Genomic DNA, 13,418 nt, shown 5'->3' with positions numbered 1-13,418 from the left:
TACTACCGTAAACAAGATTACCCTCTTTGATAGTCCACTTTAGAATTACATCAACAATGTTTCTCCTAAGAAACAACTGAAAAGCTGATTCTATGGAGTCTACATTTTTCAATGCGAATTTTGTTGGACCCAGCTTTACTCGCATTATGTTCCATCTCTCTTCTCTTCCACAAGCCCATCTCAACTCGTGTTTGTGCCACAATTCTTCTTTATTTTTAGACCTACACAAAATAAAAAAATACTAAGGGTATATCTTGGCGCTAGACCCTAACGCACATTTACAAATATACAATGCTTACTTACATATAACAGTCAGAAATATGTGTTACTTTCTGTTCAGGCTGGACATATGCGCTGCCCAAATCTTCTTCTGAACTTCCGTCTGATTGAGGAATATTCTCTTCTAAGACGTCAATTTCTCCATCGCTGCATGAGACATCAGAAACTATATCGCTGATATCACTATTTGATTCTCCAGATAGAGGATTATCCTGCAGTAATATTTCAAGCACTACGTCTTCGGAAAGGTGACGAGACATTTTCCACTAAATGCAACACACACAGTAGTAGTCTACACTTGTATGGAACAAATAACTGTCGGCTTATAAAGTATTGGCAATAATCACAAGTTACTACTATATTTACAAGAATAAAACAAAGGAAATACAGCAACATTTACGAATTCGATGCAGCATTATTGGGTAATAACACCGCAAGACAGAAATGGGGTCGCATTTAACCCCAATGGTATACAGTGGTTCTCTCTTGATTTTCTCCAAAACTAAATATTTTAAAAAAGTTAAATTAATATATTACGAACCCATTACTTAATTCAGGAAAAGTCCGAATTTTTCGTAATTTTTAGAAATAGGAAAGAAGGTATATTTTACAGAAACTTACGGCCTAGGGTCATTATAGACCCCACGGTATTAGGAGGGTTAAACAGGTATTGCCCTTGCATTTGCAGAAATAAGTGACCGGATTTCATAAATTTATATGATGTTTAGTCAATACGAGACAAAATTTGTAGCCATTTCAGGTCAGGTAGACCCCAGGTTTAAAATAGTGTAAACAATAGATCATTCAACTATAAACCATTCTCGTAAAATGGTGAATACTGTATTATCGAAAATATTTAAAATATATCCATCTTCATTCTACTTTACTAAACTAAATTTTCTGTATTACAAGTTCGCAAAAGTGTTTTACTTACAACTTATAGTCTACTTCGGTCTGCTATATATTACTACGAATTTGCGCTACAGTACTGTCTACAGGAATTGTTAGCTTTTGACTGTTAACAAAGCTCGTCAAAAAAATCAGTTTTTAATGTATAGTACGTTCGCATCACAGGGTGTAGGTCAGTTACGTCAGTAAGAGGAAAAGCTGGACAAGCAGAGTAGTGATGGGGAGCTCGTGAATGAGTCGTTCAAACGCTTCACTCCAGTGAAGTGTGAACTAACCACTCAATTTCAATGAACTGGTACTTCAAACTCTTCACAGATGGCACACTCCACACTTCTTTCTAGTTCACTCACTCTCTTCCCCTCTCTCACTACATCGGCGCTACGTCACTCATTCTCCCTTCACTTCAGTTCCCCCTCTACTGCCTGTCGACGAATCGCGCGGCGTTTGTGGGAAATGATAGGTTTGTGAGGGGTTGTGGTGGTGAGGGGCGAGGGGAAGGCAGCGTCAGCTGCTTCCTGCAGTGCTGACATCTTGCGGACCAATGAATATTACAGATGCAAACGAAGAGGCTGGCTGTGTGAGCACGCACAGCCAACATGAAAATAAAAGGTTTGTTAATAACACTGAAAGACGGATTTTACCTGAAATCGTAACAATGACTGCAGGTGACAGTTTAAACTGTTTTGAATCTGGAGGGTTATTATTCTCAACAAAAATAAAATCTACAGGAAAACTTCTGAATAATTACCTAACGTAGATATATAGACTTTGTGACAGTGGTAAACATACACATTCTATTTTGGATTAAATTTTAAAAGGAACATAAAACTGGAATGCATTTCGTTTGTAGCCCTAGTTTTCAGTCCATGAATACAACAAATAATGTTTCACTTGGCAGATAAAGACTTTTTTGGGCGCTTCATGAGAAAATGTCGAGCAAGATTAAATGTAATACCTTCTTTATATGTGACAGGCTTCTCTGTTTATCTTTCCTTTGTCCCCTTCGACCATGCTCTATTTAAGTTAGCTCAGACGCTGTAAGAGCGTAAAACCACAGTCTGTAAAACGTTGCGTGCACGTTACTGCATAGTTCGGCCATCTGTTGGTAAAATTATGAAGTATTACGAAGCTTTTTGTACGAGCGAGGCGATGCGAGCGTAGCCGCGTCTGAGCGGCGAACTGGGCAACTTCGCCAGGCTTCCGTACTTCGTGAATGAACTACTTCATTTGAACGCTTCACGGCAAAGAGTGAAAAGAATGAAGTAGTTCGCGGGAATGAACGAGTTCGACCCACCTCTAAAGCAGAGTACTTCCAAAAAGTCTGACAGCTATCCCTTTCACTTAAGGTTTATGGTAATCTCACTTAATTAACGATAGTTTTCCGATATTTTTAATGGTTTCATAATTGTAGTTAAGCCAAAATGTGTCTCTACAGTAAAATTATGTACCACGTTCCACCACATTTCTCTGAAGCTTACATGCGTGGAAAAATGTTTGACAGACTGTCGTCCGAGTCACTGTTGTAACACGAGAGACGTAAGAATGATGTAGACGTTTGTTCAACAAAGTTAATTTCAGGAAGGATTTTGGCAAAGAAGCGCCAGATTAAGATATAGCTCGAAGGGATGAATGAATTCCCTATGAGAGCCCTAAGACATATGGCACATTGCACAGATGCAGAATCCGACATGATATTATTGTACTTCATTTGTTTACTTATTGCTCCCACGAAATTGACAGGAAAAGCTACGATACGTAAAATAAAATAATGAATCTGAAACAGGTGAGCTTAAATTGTGATTCAAGTGTCTAAATTAAGTTAATTTTCGCCAGAACCACTCAAAATTATTTCTTGGACAGTAAAAAGATTGTAGTTACCGAAGAAAGACATTTGAAGAAACGTCGCTACACATCGACCAGTTTACTTGCTTAATATCCCGAGAAGAATTCAAATTAGTCTAGTAATTTGCAGATAATACAGGCCATGATGTGTAGGCAGAGGACAGATTAATCTCAAGTAAACGAAGAAACAACAGAAAAGGAACAAAGGGCAGTCTATGATTACAACCGGTTCGTAAAATGACGTTCTGTATGCATCGGTGGTTCGGTGGTAGAATGCTCGCCTGCCACGCGGGCGGCCCGGGTTCGATTCCCGGCCGATGCATCTATTTTTAGCCGAGACATTTTTGAGGGATAAAGGTAAGCAAGAGTACGGTGCCGCATGTCTATCCACAACTACGAAAATATATATTAAATATAGTTGCCACGAAACGGCTGGTGGCAATGACCGTGACTCAGGAGCCGAGGTATTGGGAGCAACGACCTCGCGAGTGACGCCAGCTTTCCCTCAGGCGGCAGATGCCAAGCAAACGCCATCTAGCCGCTACTGCTCGCTACCTGCTGCGCCTGATGAACTGTGCGTGCAGCGTCCTGCACGGGTACGTCACAAGTGGAGACCGAGAGCGCAGTGCCCTTCCCAACGGCGGGAACACGTCCTTCAGCATGTTTGAAAACAGTCTCCAATATTTCCCCGCTGCTGTTCGTGCTACGTTAAACTGCACAACAGGTACCGATGGAGTCAGCGTTTTGTTATTGATGGTATGATTTCCTCTTACGGAAAAGAAAAAGAAACCGCCGGGAACGTGTGGAGAAGTATAAGCCAGGCGCGGATCCAGAGGGGCTAGAATAAAGTATCATGAATACGAAGAGGTAGAAAACAACAAGCTACTTTTAACACAGAATTATTTTCAGAGCTGGCGTCTAGTTCATGTACTCTTGTTTGTGCTCTGAATGTCAGCAGACAACATTCCAGCCAAGTAAAAACGAGCACCACAAATCATACACCGTTCTTGAGTCCAACCATATGAAGTTAAGTGAGGTAAGACGGAAATACAAAGGATCCCCGCCGAGAAACGTAGCGGAACATAGGTGGTCATTAACGTATAGTTGAGGAAAACGCTAGAAATGGTGTATGCACACTTCGATGTTATACCGTGTGAAGCAGGCTTGGGCAGTCTTAGGTGACGCGTTGCATGTCCTAGAAACGATGGAGAGGCTTCGTCCCGCCTTAGCCCTCAGTGGATCACAAACCCTCAAGAGGCCACAGCAGTCCACCCGCCCCATTGCCGCCCCACACCGAGCTCAGGGTTATTGTGCGGTTCGCCTCCCAGTGGACCCCCCCCCCCCTCCCCTCCAAGGAACGTCTCATACCAGACGAGTGTGACGCCAAATGTTTGCGTGGTAGAATAATTACAGGGTGTTTCAAAAATGACCGGTATATTTGAAACGGCAATAAAAACTAAACGAGCAGCGATAGAAATACACCGTTTGTTGCAATATGCTTGGGACAACAGTACATTTTCAGGCAGACAAACTTTCGAAATTACAGTAGTTACAATTTTCAACAACAGATGGCGCTGCGGTCTGGGAAACTCTATAGTACGGATTTTTCCACATATCCACCATGCGTAGCAATAATATGGCGTAGTCTCTGAATGAAATTACCCGAAACCTTTGACAACGTGTCTGGCGGAATGGCTTCATATGCAGATGAGATGTACTGCTTCAGCCGTTCAATTGTTTCTGGATTCTGGCGGTACACCTGGTCTTTCAAGTGTCCCCACAGAAAGAAGTCACAGGGGTTCATGTCTGGCGAATAGGGAGGCCAATCCACGCCGCCTCCTGTATGTTTCGAATAGCCCAAAGCAATCACACGATCATCGAAATATTCATTCAGGAAATTAAAGACGTCGGCCGTGCGATGTGGCCGGGCACCATCTTGCATAAACCACGAGGTGTTCGCAGTGTCGTCTAAGGCAGTTTGTACCGCCACAAATTCACGAAGAATGTCCAGATATCGTGATGCAGTAATCGTTTCGGATCTGAAAAATGGGCCAATGATTCCTTTGGAAGAAATGGCGGCCCAGACCAGTACTTTTTGAGGATGCAGGGACGATGGGACTGCAACGTGGGGCTTTTCGGTTCCCCATATGCGCCAGTTTATTGACGAAGCCGTCCAGGTAAAAATAAGCTTCGTCAGTAAACCAAATGCTGCCCACATGCATATCGCCGTCATCAATCCTGTGCACTATATCGTTAGCGAATGTCTCTCGTGCAGCAATGGTAGCGGCGCTGAGGGGTTGCCGCGTTTGAATTTTGTATGGATGGAGGTGTAAACTCTGGCGCATGAGACGATACGTGGACGTTGGCGTCATTTGGACCGCAGCTGCAACACGGCGAACGGAAACCCGAGGCCGCTGTTGGATCACCTGCTGCACTATCTGCGCGTTGCCCTCTGTGGTTGCCGTACGCGGTCGCCCTACCTTTCCAGCAGGTTCATCCGTCACGTTCCCAGTCTGTTGAAATTTTTCAAACAGATCCTTTATTGTATCGCTTTTCGGTCCTTTGGTTGCATTAAACCTCCGTTGAAAACTTCGTCTTGTTGCAACAACACTGTGTTCTAGGCGGTGGAATTCCAACACCAGAAAAATCCTCTGTTCTAAGGAATAAACCATGTTGTCTAAAGCACACTTGCACGTTGTGAACAGCACACGCTTACAGCAGAAAGACGACGTACAGAATGGCGCACCCACAGACTGCGTTGTCTTCTATATCTTTCACATCACTTGCAGCGCCATCTGTTGTTGAAAATTGTAACTACTGTAATTTCGAAAGTTTGTCCGCCTGAAAATGTACTGTTGTCCCAAGCATATTGCAACAAACGGTGTATTTCTATCGCTGCTCGTTTAGTTTTTATTGCCGTTTCAAATATACCGGTCATTTTTGAAACACCCTGTATGATGTATGCGTACGTGGAGACAGTGTTTGCGCAGCAATCGGCGACACAATGTAACTGAGGGGAATAAGGGAAACCAGCCCGCATTCGCCGAGATAGATGGAAACACAGGCTGGCCGGCACACCGGACCTCGACGCTAATACGCCGGGCGGCTTAGTGTCGGGGACCGGCACGCCTTCCCGCTCGGGAAGCAGCGCGTTAGAGCACGCGGCTAGCCGGGCCGGCTCTGATTCACGTAGTTACTTACATTATGTGATCAAAAGTATCAGGACACCGGCTGAAAATGACTTACAAGTTCGTGGCGCCCTCCATCGGTAATGCTGGAATTCAATATGGTGTTGGCCCAAACTTAGCCTTAACGACAGCTTCCACTCTCTCAGGCATACGTTCAATCAGGTGCTGGAAGGTTTCTTGGGGAATGGCACCTAATTCTTCACGGAGTGCTGCACTGAGGAGAGTTATCGATGTCGGCCGGTGAGGCCTGACACGAAGTCGGCGGTCCAAAACATCCCAAAGGCGTTCTATAGGATTCAGGTCAGGACTCTGTCGAGGCCAGTCCATTACAGGGATGTTATTGTAGTGTAACGACTCCGCCACAGGCCGTGCATTATGAACAGGTGCTCGATCGTGTTGAAAGACGCAATCGCCATCCTCGAATTGCTCTTCAACAGTGGGAAGCAAGAAGGTGCTTAAAACATCAATTTGCCACACAAAACTACAAGGGGTGGGTGCAAGCTCCTCCATGAAAAACACGACCACACCATAACACCACCGCCTCCGAATTTTACTGTTGGCACTACAAACGCTAGCAGATAACGTTCACCGGGCATTTACCCTACCCACATCCTGCCATCGGATCGCCACATTGTGTATCGTGATTCGTCACTACACACAACGTTTTTCCACTGTTAAATCGTTCAAAGTTTATGCCCCTTACACCGCGAGGCGTCGTTTGGCATTTACCAGCGTGATGTGTGGCTTATGAGCAGCAGCTCGACCATGAAATCCAAGTTTCCTCACCTTCCGCCTAACTGTCATAGTACTTGGAGTGGATCCTGATGCAGTTTGGAATTGCTGTGTAATGGTCTGGATAGATGTCTGCCTATTACACATTGCGATCCTCTTCAACTGTAGGCGCTCTCTGTCAGTCAACAAACGAAGTCATCCTGTACGCTTTTGTGCTGTACGTGTCACTTCATTGTCACATCGGAAACAGTGGACCTAGGGAGGGTTAGGAGTCTGGAAATCTCGCGTACAAACGTATGATAGATGTAACGTCCAATCACCTGACCACGTTCGAAGTCCGCGAGTTCAGCGGAGCTCCCCATTCAGCTCTCTCACAATGTCTAATGACTACTGAGGTCGATGATATGGAGTACCTGGCAGTAGGTGGCAGCACAATGCTTCTACTATGAAAAACGTATGTTTTTGGGGGTGTCCGGATACTTTTGATCCCATAGTGTATGCTTGCAGGACGCCTCGTCACGTGAGGCGACATCAATGCTCCCAGCAGCACATGAAGTGAAAACAATAGCGTCCACGAAAATGTTCATCGGTTAACGCACCGATATGAATGGCAACTGCTTCCTGATACGCCTCGCCAACTAATTAAGTCTCAAAACACGCGTTTTCGGGAGTACGTTCATTTTACGTTCACCTCAGCTTCAGATCTCTGCATTCATTTACTTATCGTGAAGCCGAGGGGGTAGCCACGCGGTCTGAGGCGCCTTGCCACAGTCATTATAAATTACCTTCAGTATCAACAGTTGTAGTGTCCTAGTACGTCCAAATCAGGCAATAATTATTTACTAATGTTAATACGAGAAAGCATAGAATAGCAAAACACGGCAATGAGACAAGCAGTCCCAGTTAAAAAGCAATTAGGAGTAATTTTTCGATTTTTGGTCACAGTCAAGTCATTCGAGAGTTTGAAATGTAATGTGTTAATAACCACAAACAGCATTAGCATAGTTTTTGAAATACCTGTCCAAAAATATTTTGGTGACTGATTGCATAGCCATGCGTTCTTTTAGGTGACACTAAATAAATGAAGCCATCTTTTCTTTGATGGTGTTGAGACAGCAACCAGCCATAATTTTATTTTCAGTTCCTTTATTCAGAAGATACCGTTACCGGTTTCGAAACATTACGATTAATCGTCAGACAGTTTTTTATGCTTTCATTGTACGTGGTGCGTTTTTTTTTTTACAGATTAATTGTCTCGTAACTTTTCAACAGCATTGGTATGCGGCAGGTAGTGGCTTGTTCCGTAGCCTCTTCTCTACTGCTCCAGATTGTGTTGTTATAGTGTAAAGTATGGAACCCTGCGCAGACGGTCGGTCAATGTGATTTAAGCAACGTGAAGTCACTGACTTCTTGACAGCAGAAGGTGTCACCCCAAAGGAGATTCATCAGAGAATGAAATGTCAGTCTATGGAATATCGACCAAGATTCGCTCCAGAAAAAGAAATTCAAGACGCAGCCCTCAGATGGAAAAATCATGGCCACAGTTTTCTGGGACGCAGATGGTGTTATCCATGTTGATTTCCTTGATCGTGGAACAACAATAAATTCAGAACGTTACATCACAACGCTGTGATCTCTGAAACGACAGCTAACAAGAGTCCGAAAGGAAAAGGGAAATGCACCATGACAATGCTAAAACACACACTTCACGCGCCAGCACAGCAGAACTTCAGAGACTGAATCTCACCACCGTACGGCATCCTCCATAGAGTCCAGATTTAGCTCCGTCTAACTTCCATCTGTTCCCGATAATGAAAGACGATCTGCGGGGACATCATTATGCTTCTGATGAAGACGTTGAGAGAACTGTGAAACTGTGGTTGCGGAAACTGAGTGACGATTTCTTCCGTGACGGTTTCACAAAACTTGTTAATCGTTGGCAGAAATGTATCCAACTGGCTGGTGATTATGTGGAAAAGTGAATATTGATAATTAAATATCACATTCTAAGGATTATTTCTGTGTTTTATTTTTAAAATATTCCCATCCAAACCTAATTAACGAAGGTGGAGACATTACCTTTCATTCAACCCTCGTACTATATGTGAAATATATGTGACGCAGCTCCACGAGAGCAAAGCCGCGAACAAAATACTACTCTCTTTAAAATTTTTAATGGCTAAATAACGTTATAGTTGATGGCTAAAAAGAATAATTGTTGATGGCTCGATAAAGTAGTCATAGTGAAGAATAAATAAAGAAAAAACAGCCATTGTCACTGTAGAGCAACACATGACGCGTTAGGAATACAAGCAGCCGAAGTAGTAAACTCGCTTGCACCAGACCTTAAGCCACACTGTACACGAGGTTAATCAAAATGTGCCCACATAGTCAGCATAGCAACGGTAAATTTGGCATGTTTTAAAAATTTTTGCTCGTAAATCTTCACGTTGTAGTGCCCATGCCAGGACTCGCTGTATGAAATTCACAAATCTTCTTTGACAGTTTGTATCATCGTCACGGAAAAGGCCTAAAAAAGGACGTACAGTAGCACACAAAAGTATTCAGTAACAGCTGTGGTACGTTGTCAGTACTGTTTGCGTGCAGTCACAACACAGCAACGCCTATAACTGTGTCACTGCATCAAGAGCTTCTACATCTACATTGATACTCCGCAAGCCACCCAACGGTGTGTGGCGGAGGGCACTTTACGTGCCACTGTCATTACCTCCCTTTCCTGTTCCAGTCGCGTATGGTTCGCGGGAAGAACGACTGTCTGAAAGCTTCCGTGCGCGCTCTAATCTCTCTAATTTTACATTCGTGATCTCCTCGGGAGGTATAAGTAGGGGGAAGCAATATATTCGATACCTCATCCAGAAACGCACCCTCTCGAAACCTGGCGAGCAAGCTACACCGCGATGCAGAGCGCCTCTCTTGCAGAGTCTGCCACTTGAGTTTATTAAACATCTCCGTAACGCTATCACGGTTGCCAAATAACCCTGTGACGAAACGCGCCGCTCTTCTTTGGATCTTCTCTATCTCCTCCGTCAGACCGATCTGGTACGGATCCCACACTGATGAGCAATACTCAAGTATAGGTCGAACGAGTGTTTTGTAAGCCACCTCCTTTGTTGATGGACTACATTTTCTAAGCACTCTCCCAATGAATCTCAACCTGGTACCCGCCTTACCAACAATTAATTTTATATGATCATTCCACTTCAAATCGGTTCGTACGCATACTCCCAGATATTTTACAGAAGTAACTGCTACCAGTGTTTGTTCCGCTATCATATAATCATACAATAAAGGATTTTTTTTATTTTTATTTTTTAATGCTGCAACTTCTCTGTATACTACAGCATCATCCGCGAAAAGCCGCATGGAACTTCCGACACTATCTACTAAGTCATTTATATGCCGCTGTGGTTACATGTCTAGTAAACAAGCAAGGTCATGCACTAACAATGTAAGTATATATTCCTTGAGATCAAAAGTATCTTTTAATATGCTGTGGTGGTATACGATATCCCTGAACTATTGCTACTCAGGCATTCAGAGAGTGTTTGTTTATTGCTAGAGAACTAGAATTGTGCCGGACACAAAGAACACTCGGTTGACTTCAGACAAGCTATTATTTTGCATGCTTTGAGGAAGGGCAAGTCGTAACCAACCGTTACTAGAGACTACGGCATATCGCAGCAACTAGTAAGTAGCAAAACCAGGAAGGAACAATAGCCAATAAGTCAAGATGAGGTGGTCCCCGAAAAGAATCAGACGTGGAGTACAGATTGATTTGTTAGCCAAGAAATCGGCTCGACAAATTATGCATGATCTGGAGTAGCATCATGGACCGAACGTACTTGTCTCTACCGCCTATAGCAGTAATTTGTATGTCAGACGACAATCATGTAAACCACTCAGAAAATTCAAACAATAAGAAGGCCGCAACAGAGTTCGTCAAGAAACATCAAAATTGTTTTATAGAGCAATGAAAGTAAATTTATTGTGTTTTCTTCTGATAATGAGCAGTACATAAGTCGACCAAAAGCCCAAAGGGACAGCAAAAAGTACCATTAAGCTCTGTGACTTTTTGGAGTGACCAAGCCAGAGCCCGGATCTTAACCCAACTGATAATCTCTGGGATGCATTGGACCGACTTGTTCGTGGTAGAAGCTACTCAAACAAGGGTCAACGTAAAGTTAAAATCTTCTGGGTTAATAGGCCGCGTCATATTTCCTTCTAAAATAATCGACGTTTCGACCCCTCTGCTGGGATCTTCTTTAGGATGTTTCAGAGTCCACTATTTCTACAACACTGTGTTCTAACAACAGTGGACACTGGAACATCCTGAAGAACATCCCAGCAAAGAGGTCGAAACGTAAATTATTTTAGTAGGAAATAACAAAAACTTTAGTGACAACGGCCACGAAAGCCTGCAGACTTACGTAAGGATCAATGTGCTGCTGCCTTATTGGACGAATGGTCAAAACTCCCACTTGACCTATTATAAAAGCCAAATGGATGTGCAGCTCTGATCAAAGCCCTTGGGTATGCAGCGAAATACTGATTTGTCCTTCAGATTCCAAAATAGATTTGATTTTCGTACTTAGACCAACAAATTACTTTTGGACCAGAAGAATTGTTTATTTTCATCTGAGTGGGCCCCTCAGCCAGCATAAATCCGAAAAATGCATGATTCCAATAGGATGTGTTTTAAATTACTTTATTTGCTCTACTTGTTTCAGGCACCGTCCATTTTGAAATGCGTCTATAGCGACAAGTGTGGACAAAGATGACCGCACTAAAATATATGGAACCTTTTTTTTTTTTTTTTTTTTTTTTTTTTGAAAATGGACGATGTCTAAGACTAGCAGTGCAAAAAAAGCAGTTTAAAACACAACCTGGTGAAATCAAGTCATTTTTCAGAATAACTGTTATTTCTGTTTTTGATGTAAAATAACTCTGTTTACACTAAACGTAGTTTTGTGCTAAATGAATTATAATTACATACTTTTCAGTTATTCACTGGCAGTTTTTTCTATGGCACACTTATCTTCATGTAATGTAAGTAATGTTTCCTGTAAAATATTTCTGAGCGTTACTGTATGATTCGTGACTGCTCTCAGTGCTGTCGCTCAGTTTCAGTTACTAATCGCAAGAGGCTGGAGGCGTTAAATTAGTCGTTTACAGAGCTGTGACAACACTGAGGCGTTGCCATAGAGACGTTTACAAAATCGTATTAGGTGACTGGTTGAGGTAGGTGCGCGAACCTGTCTCGCCCAGTCCACTGCAGCTCTCAGGGATCAATTCACGCAATCTCAGCTATAGTGACGTGGCAGGGGTGCTCCTGAGATTTGTCAACTGCTTTTTGCTGTAATGGTTACATTATAAAAATCATTTGAGTGTGACATTTGGTGTGCAGCCACCAAATTGCAACCTGTCTGCGCAGAGCCTACACCCATACGGAGGCAGTCTTCACAAGGAGGGTGCCCCGTGAGGACGCGGCGTGCGGGCGTGGCCCTTTCGCTTGTACGGGGTGGTGTTTGCGCGTGCGCTGTTTGCGAGAGGGCGCGCCGTGACCCGGGAGCAGATAGCCTCCCCCAGCGAAGGGTCAACAGCTCGTATGAGCCGTCGCAGGCGAGGCTGCTGCCGTGTACTGCCCACTCTGCTCTCGACAGTTCACTGGAAACAGTAGCTACCTTAAAATACCCAGGAGTAACCATCCGGAACGGCGTGAAGTGAAATGGCCACATAAAAGAAGTAGTAAGAAACGTAGAAGCCAGCCTGACATTCACTGGGAGTATCTTAAGGTAATGTACTTCACACACGAAAGAAGTGGCTAACAAAACAATCGTTCGGCCGATTCCTGAGTATTGTTCAACAGTCTGGGATCCTTACCAAGTAGGATTAACCCAAGAAACAGAGAAGGTCCAATGAAGAGCGGTGTGTATCGTCAATGAATAGTATATTCGGCGAGGGAGCGTTACCGAGAAGCTGAACACGACATTATAAGAGAGGCGTGGTACATCACAGAGAGGTTTACTTTTGAAATTTCGAGAGCGTTCGTGCTGGGAAGAGTAGGGCATCGTATTACCATCTCCCACACACGTCTCACAAAATGACCACAACGAGAAAGTCAGAAAAATTAGAGCCCACGCTGATCTTTAACCAGAATCATTGTTTTCTCAGGTTTTCACGTCATGGAATTTTACGCACAATACCTCGACGACGGATCCATCCGCCTTCTTCAGGTGCTGTGATGTTTGCTGTTAGTATACTCCCAGCCTGGACTCGAACCAGACTGGCTGACCTTGGCCACTTCGAAAAGTGATCTAACTGCTGAATCTGAGGGTCAGTCATCACAAAATTTTTCCTGGTGGACTCACAACACCTGTTCAGCCTAGCAGCATACAGATGCTAATCATGGCCATACGTTTCACAGTAGACGCAACGCACATTGAAAGC

At 43.6% G+C, this 13,418-nt stretch overlaps 1 non-coding gene across 1 annotated transcript; it reads left to right on the top strand.

The window, feature by feature from the left end:
- The first annotated feature begins 3,281 nt into the window (after positions 1 to 3,281).
- Trnag-gcc lies at positions 3,282 to 3,352 on the top strand. Its single transcript has one exon. It is a non-coding gene; the product is annotated as a tRNA-Gly (tRNA).
- Positions 3,353 to 13,418: the final 10,066 nt, after the last annotated feature.

The sequence above is a fragment of the Schistocerca americana genome, chromosome 2 (assembly GCF_021461395.2).
Source record: "Schistocerca americana isolate TAMUIC-IGC-003095 chromosome 2, iqSchAmer2.1, whole genome shotgun sequence".
Classification (NCBI taxonomy): domain Eukaryota; kingdom Metazoa; phylum Arthropoda; class Insecta; order Orthoptera; family Acrididae; genus Schistocerca; species Schistocerca americana.
Note: the sequence above shows the minus strand (reverse complement) of the source record. Positions and strands in the feature narration are given on the sequence as shown.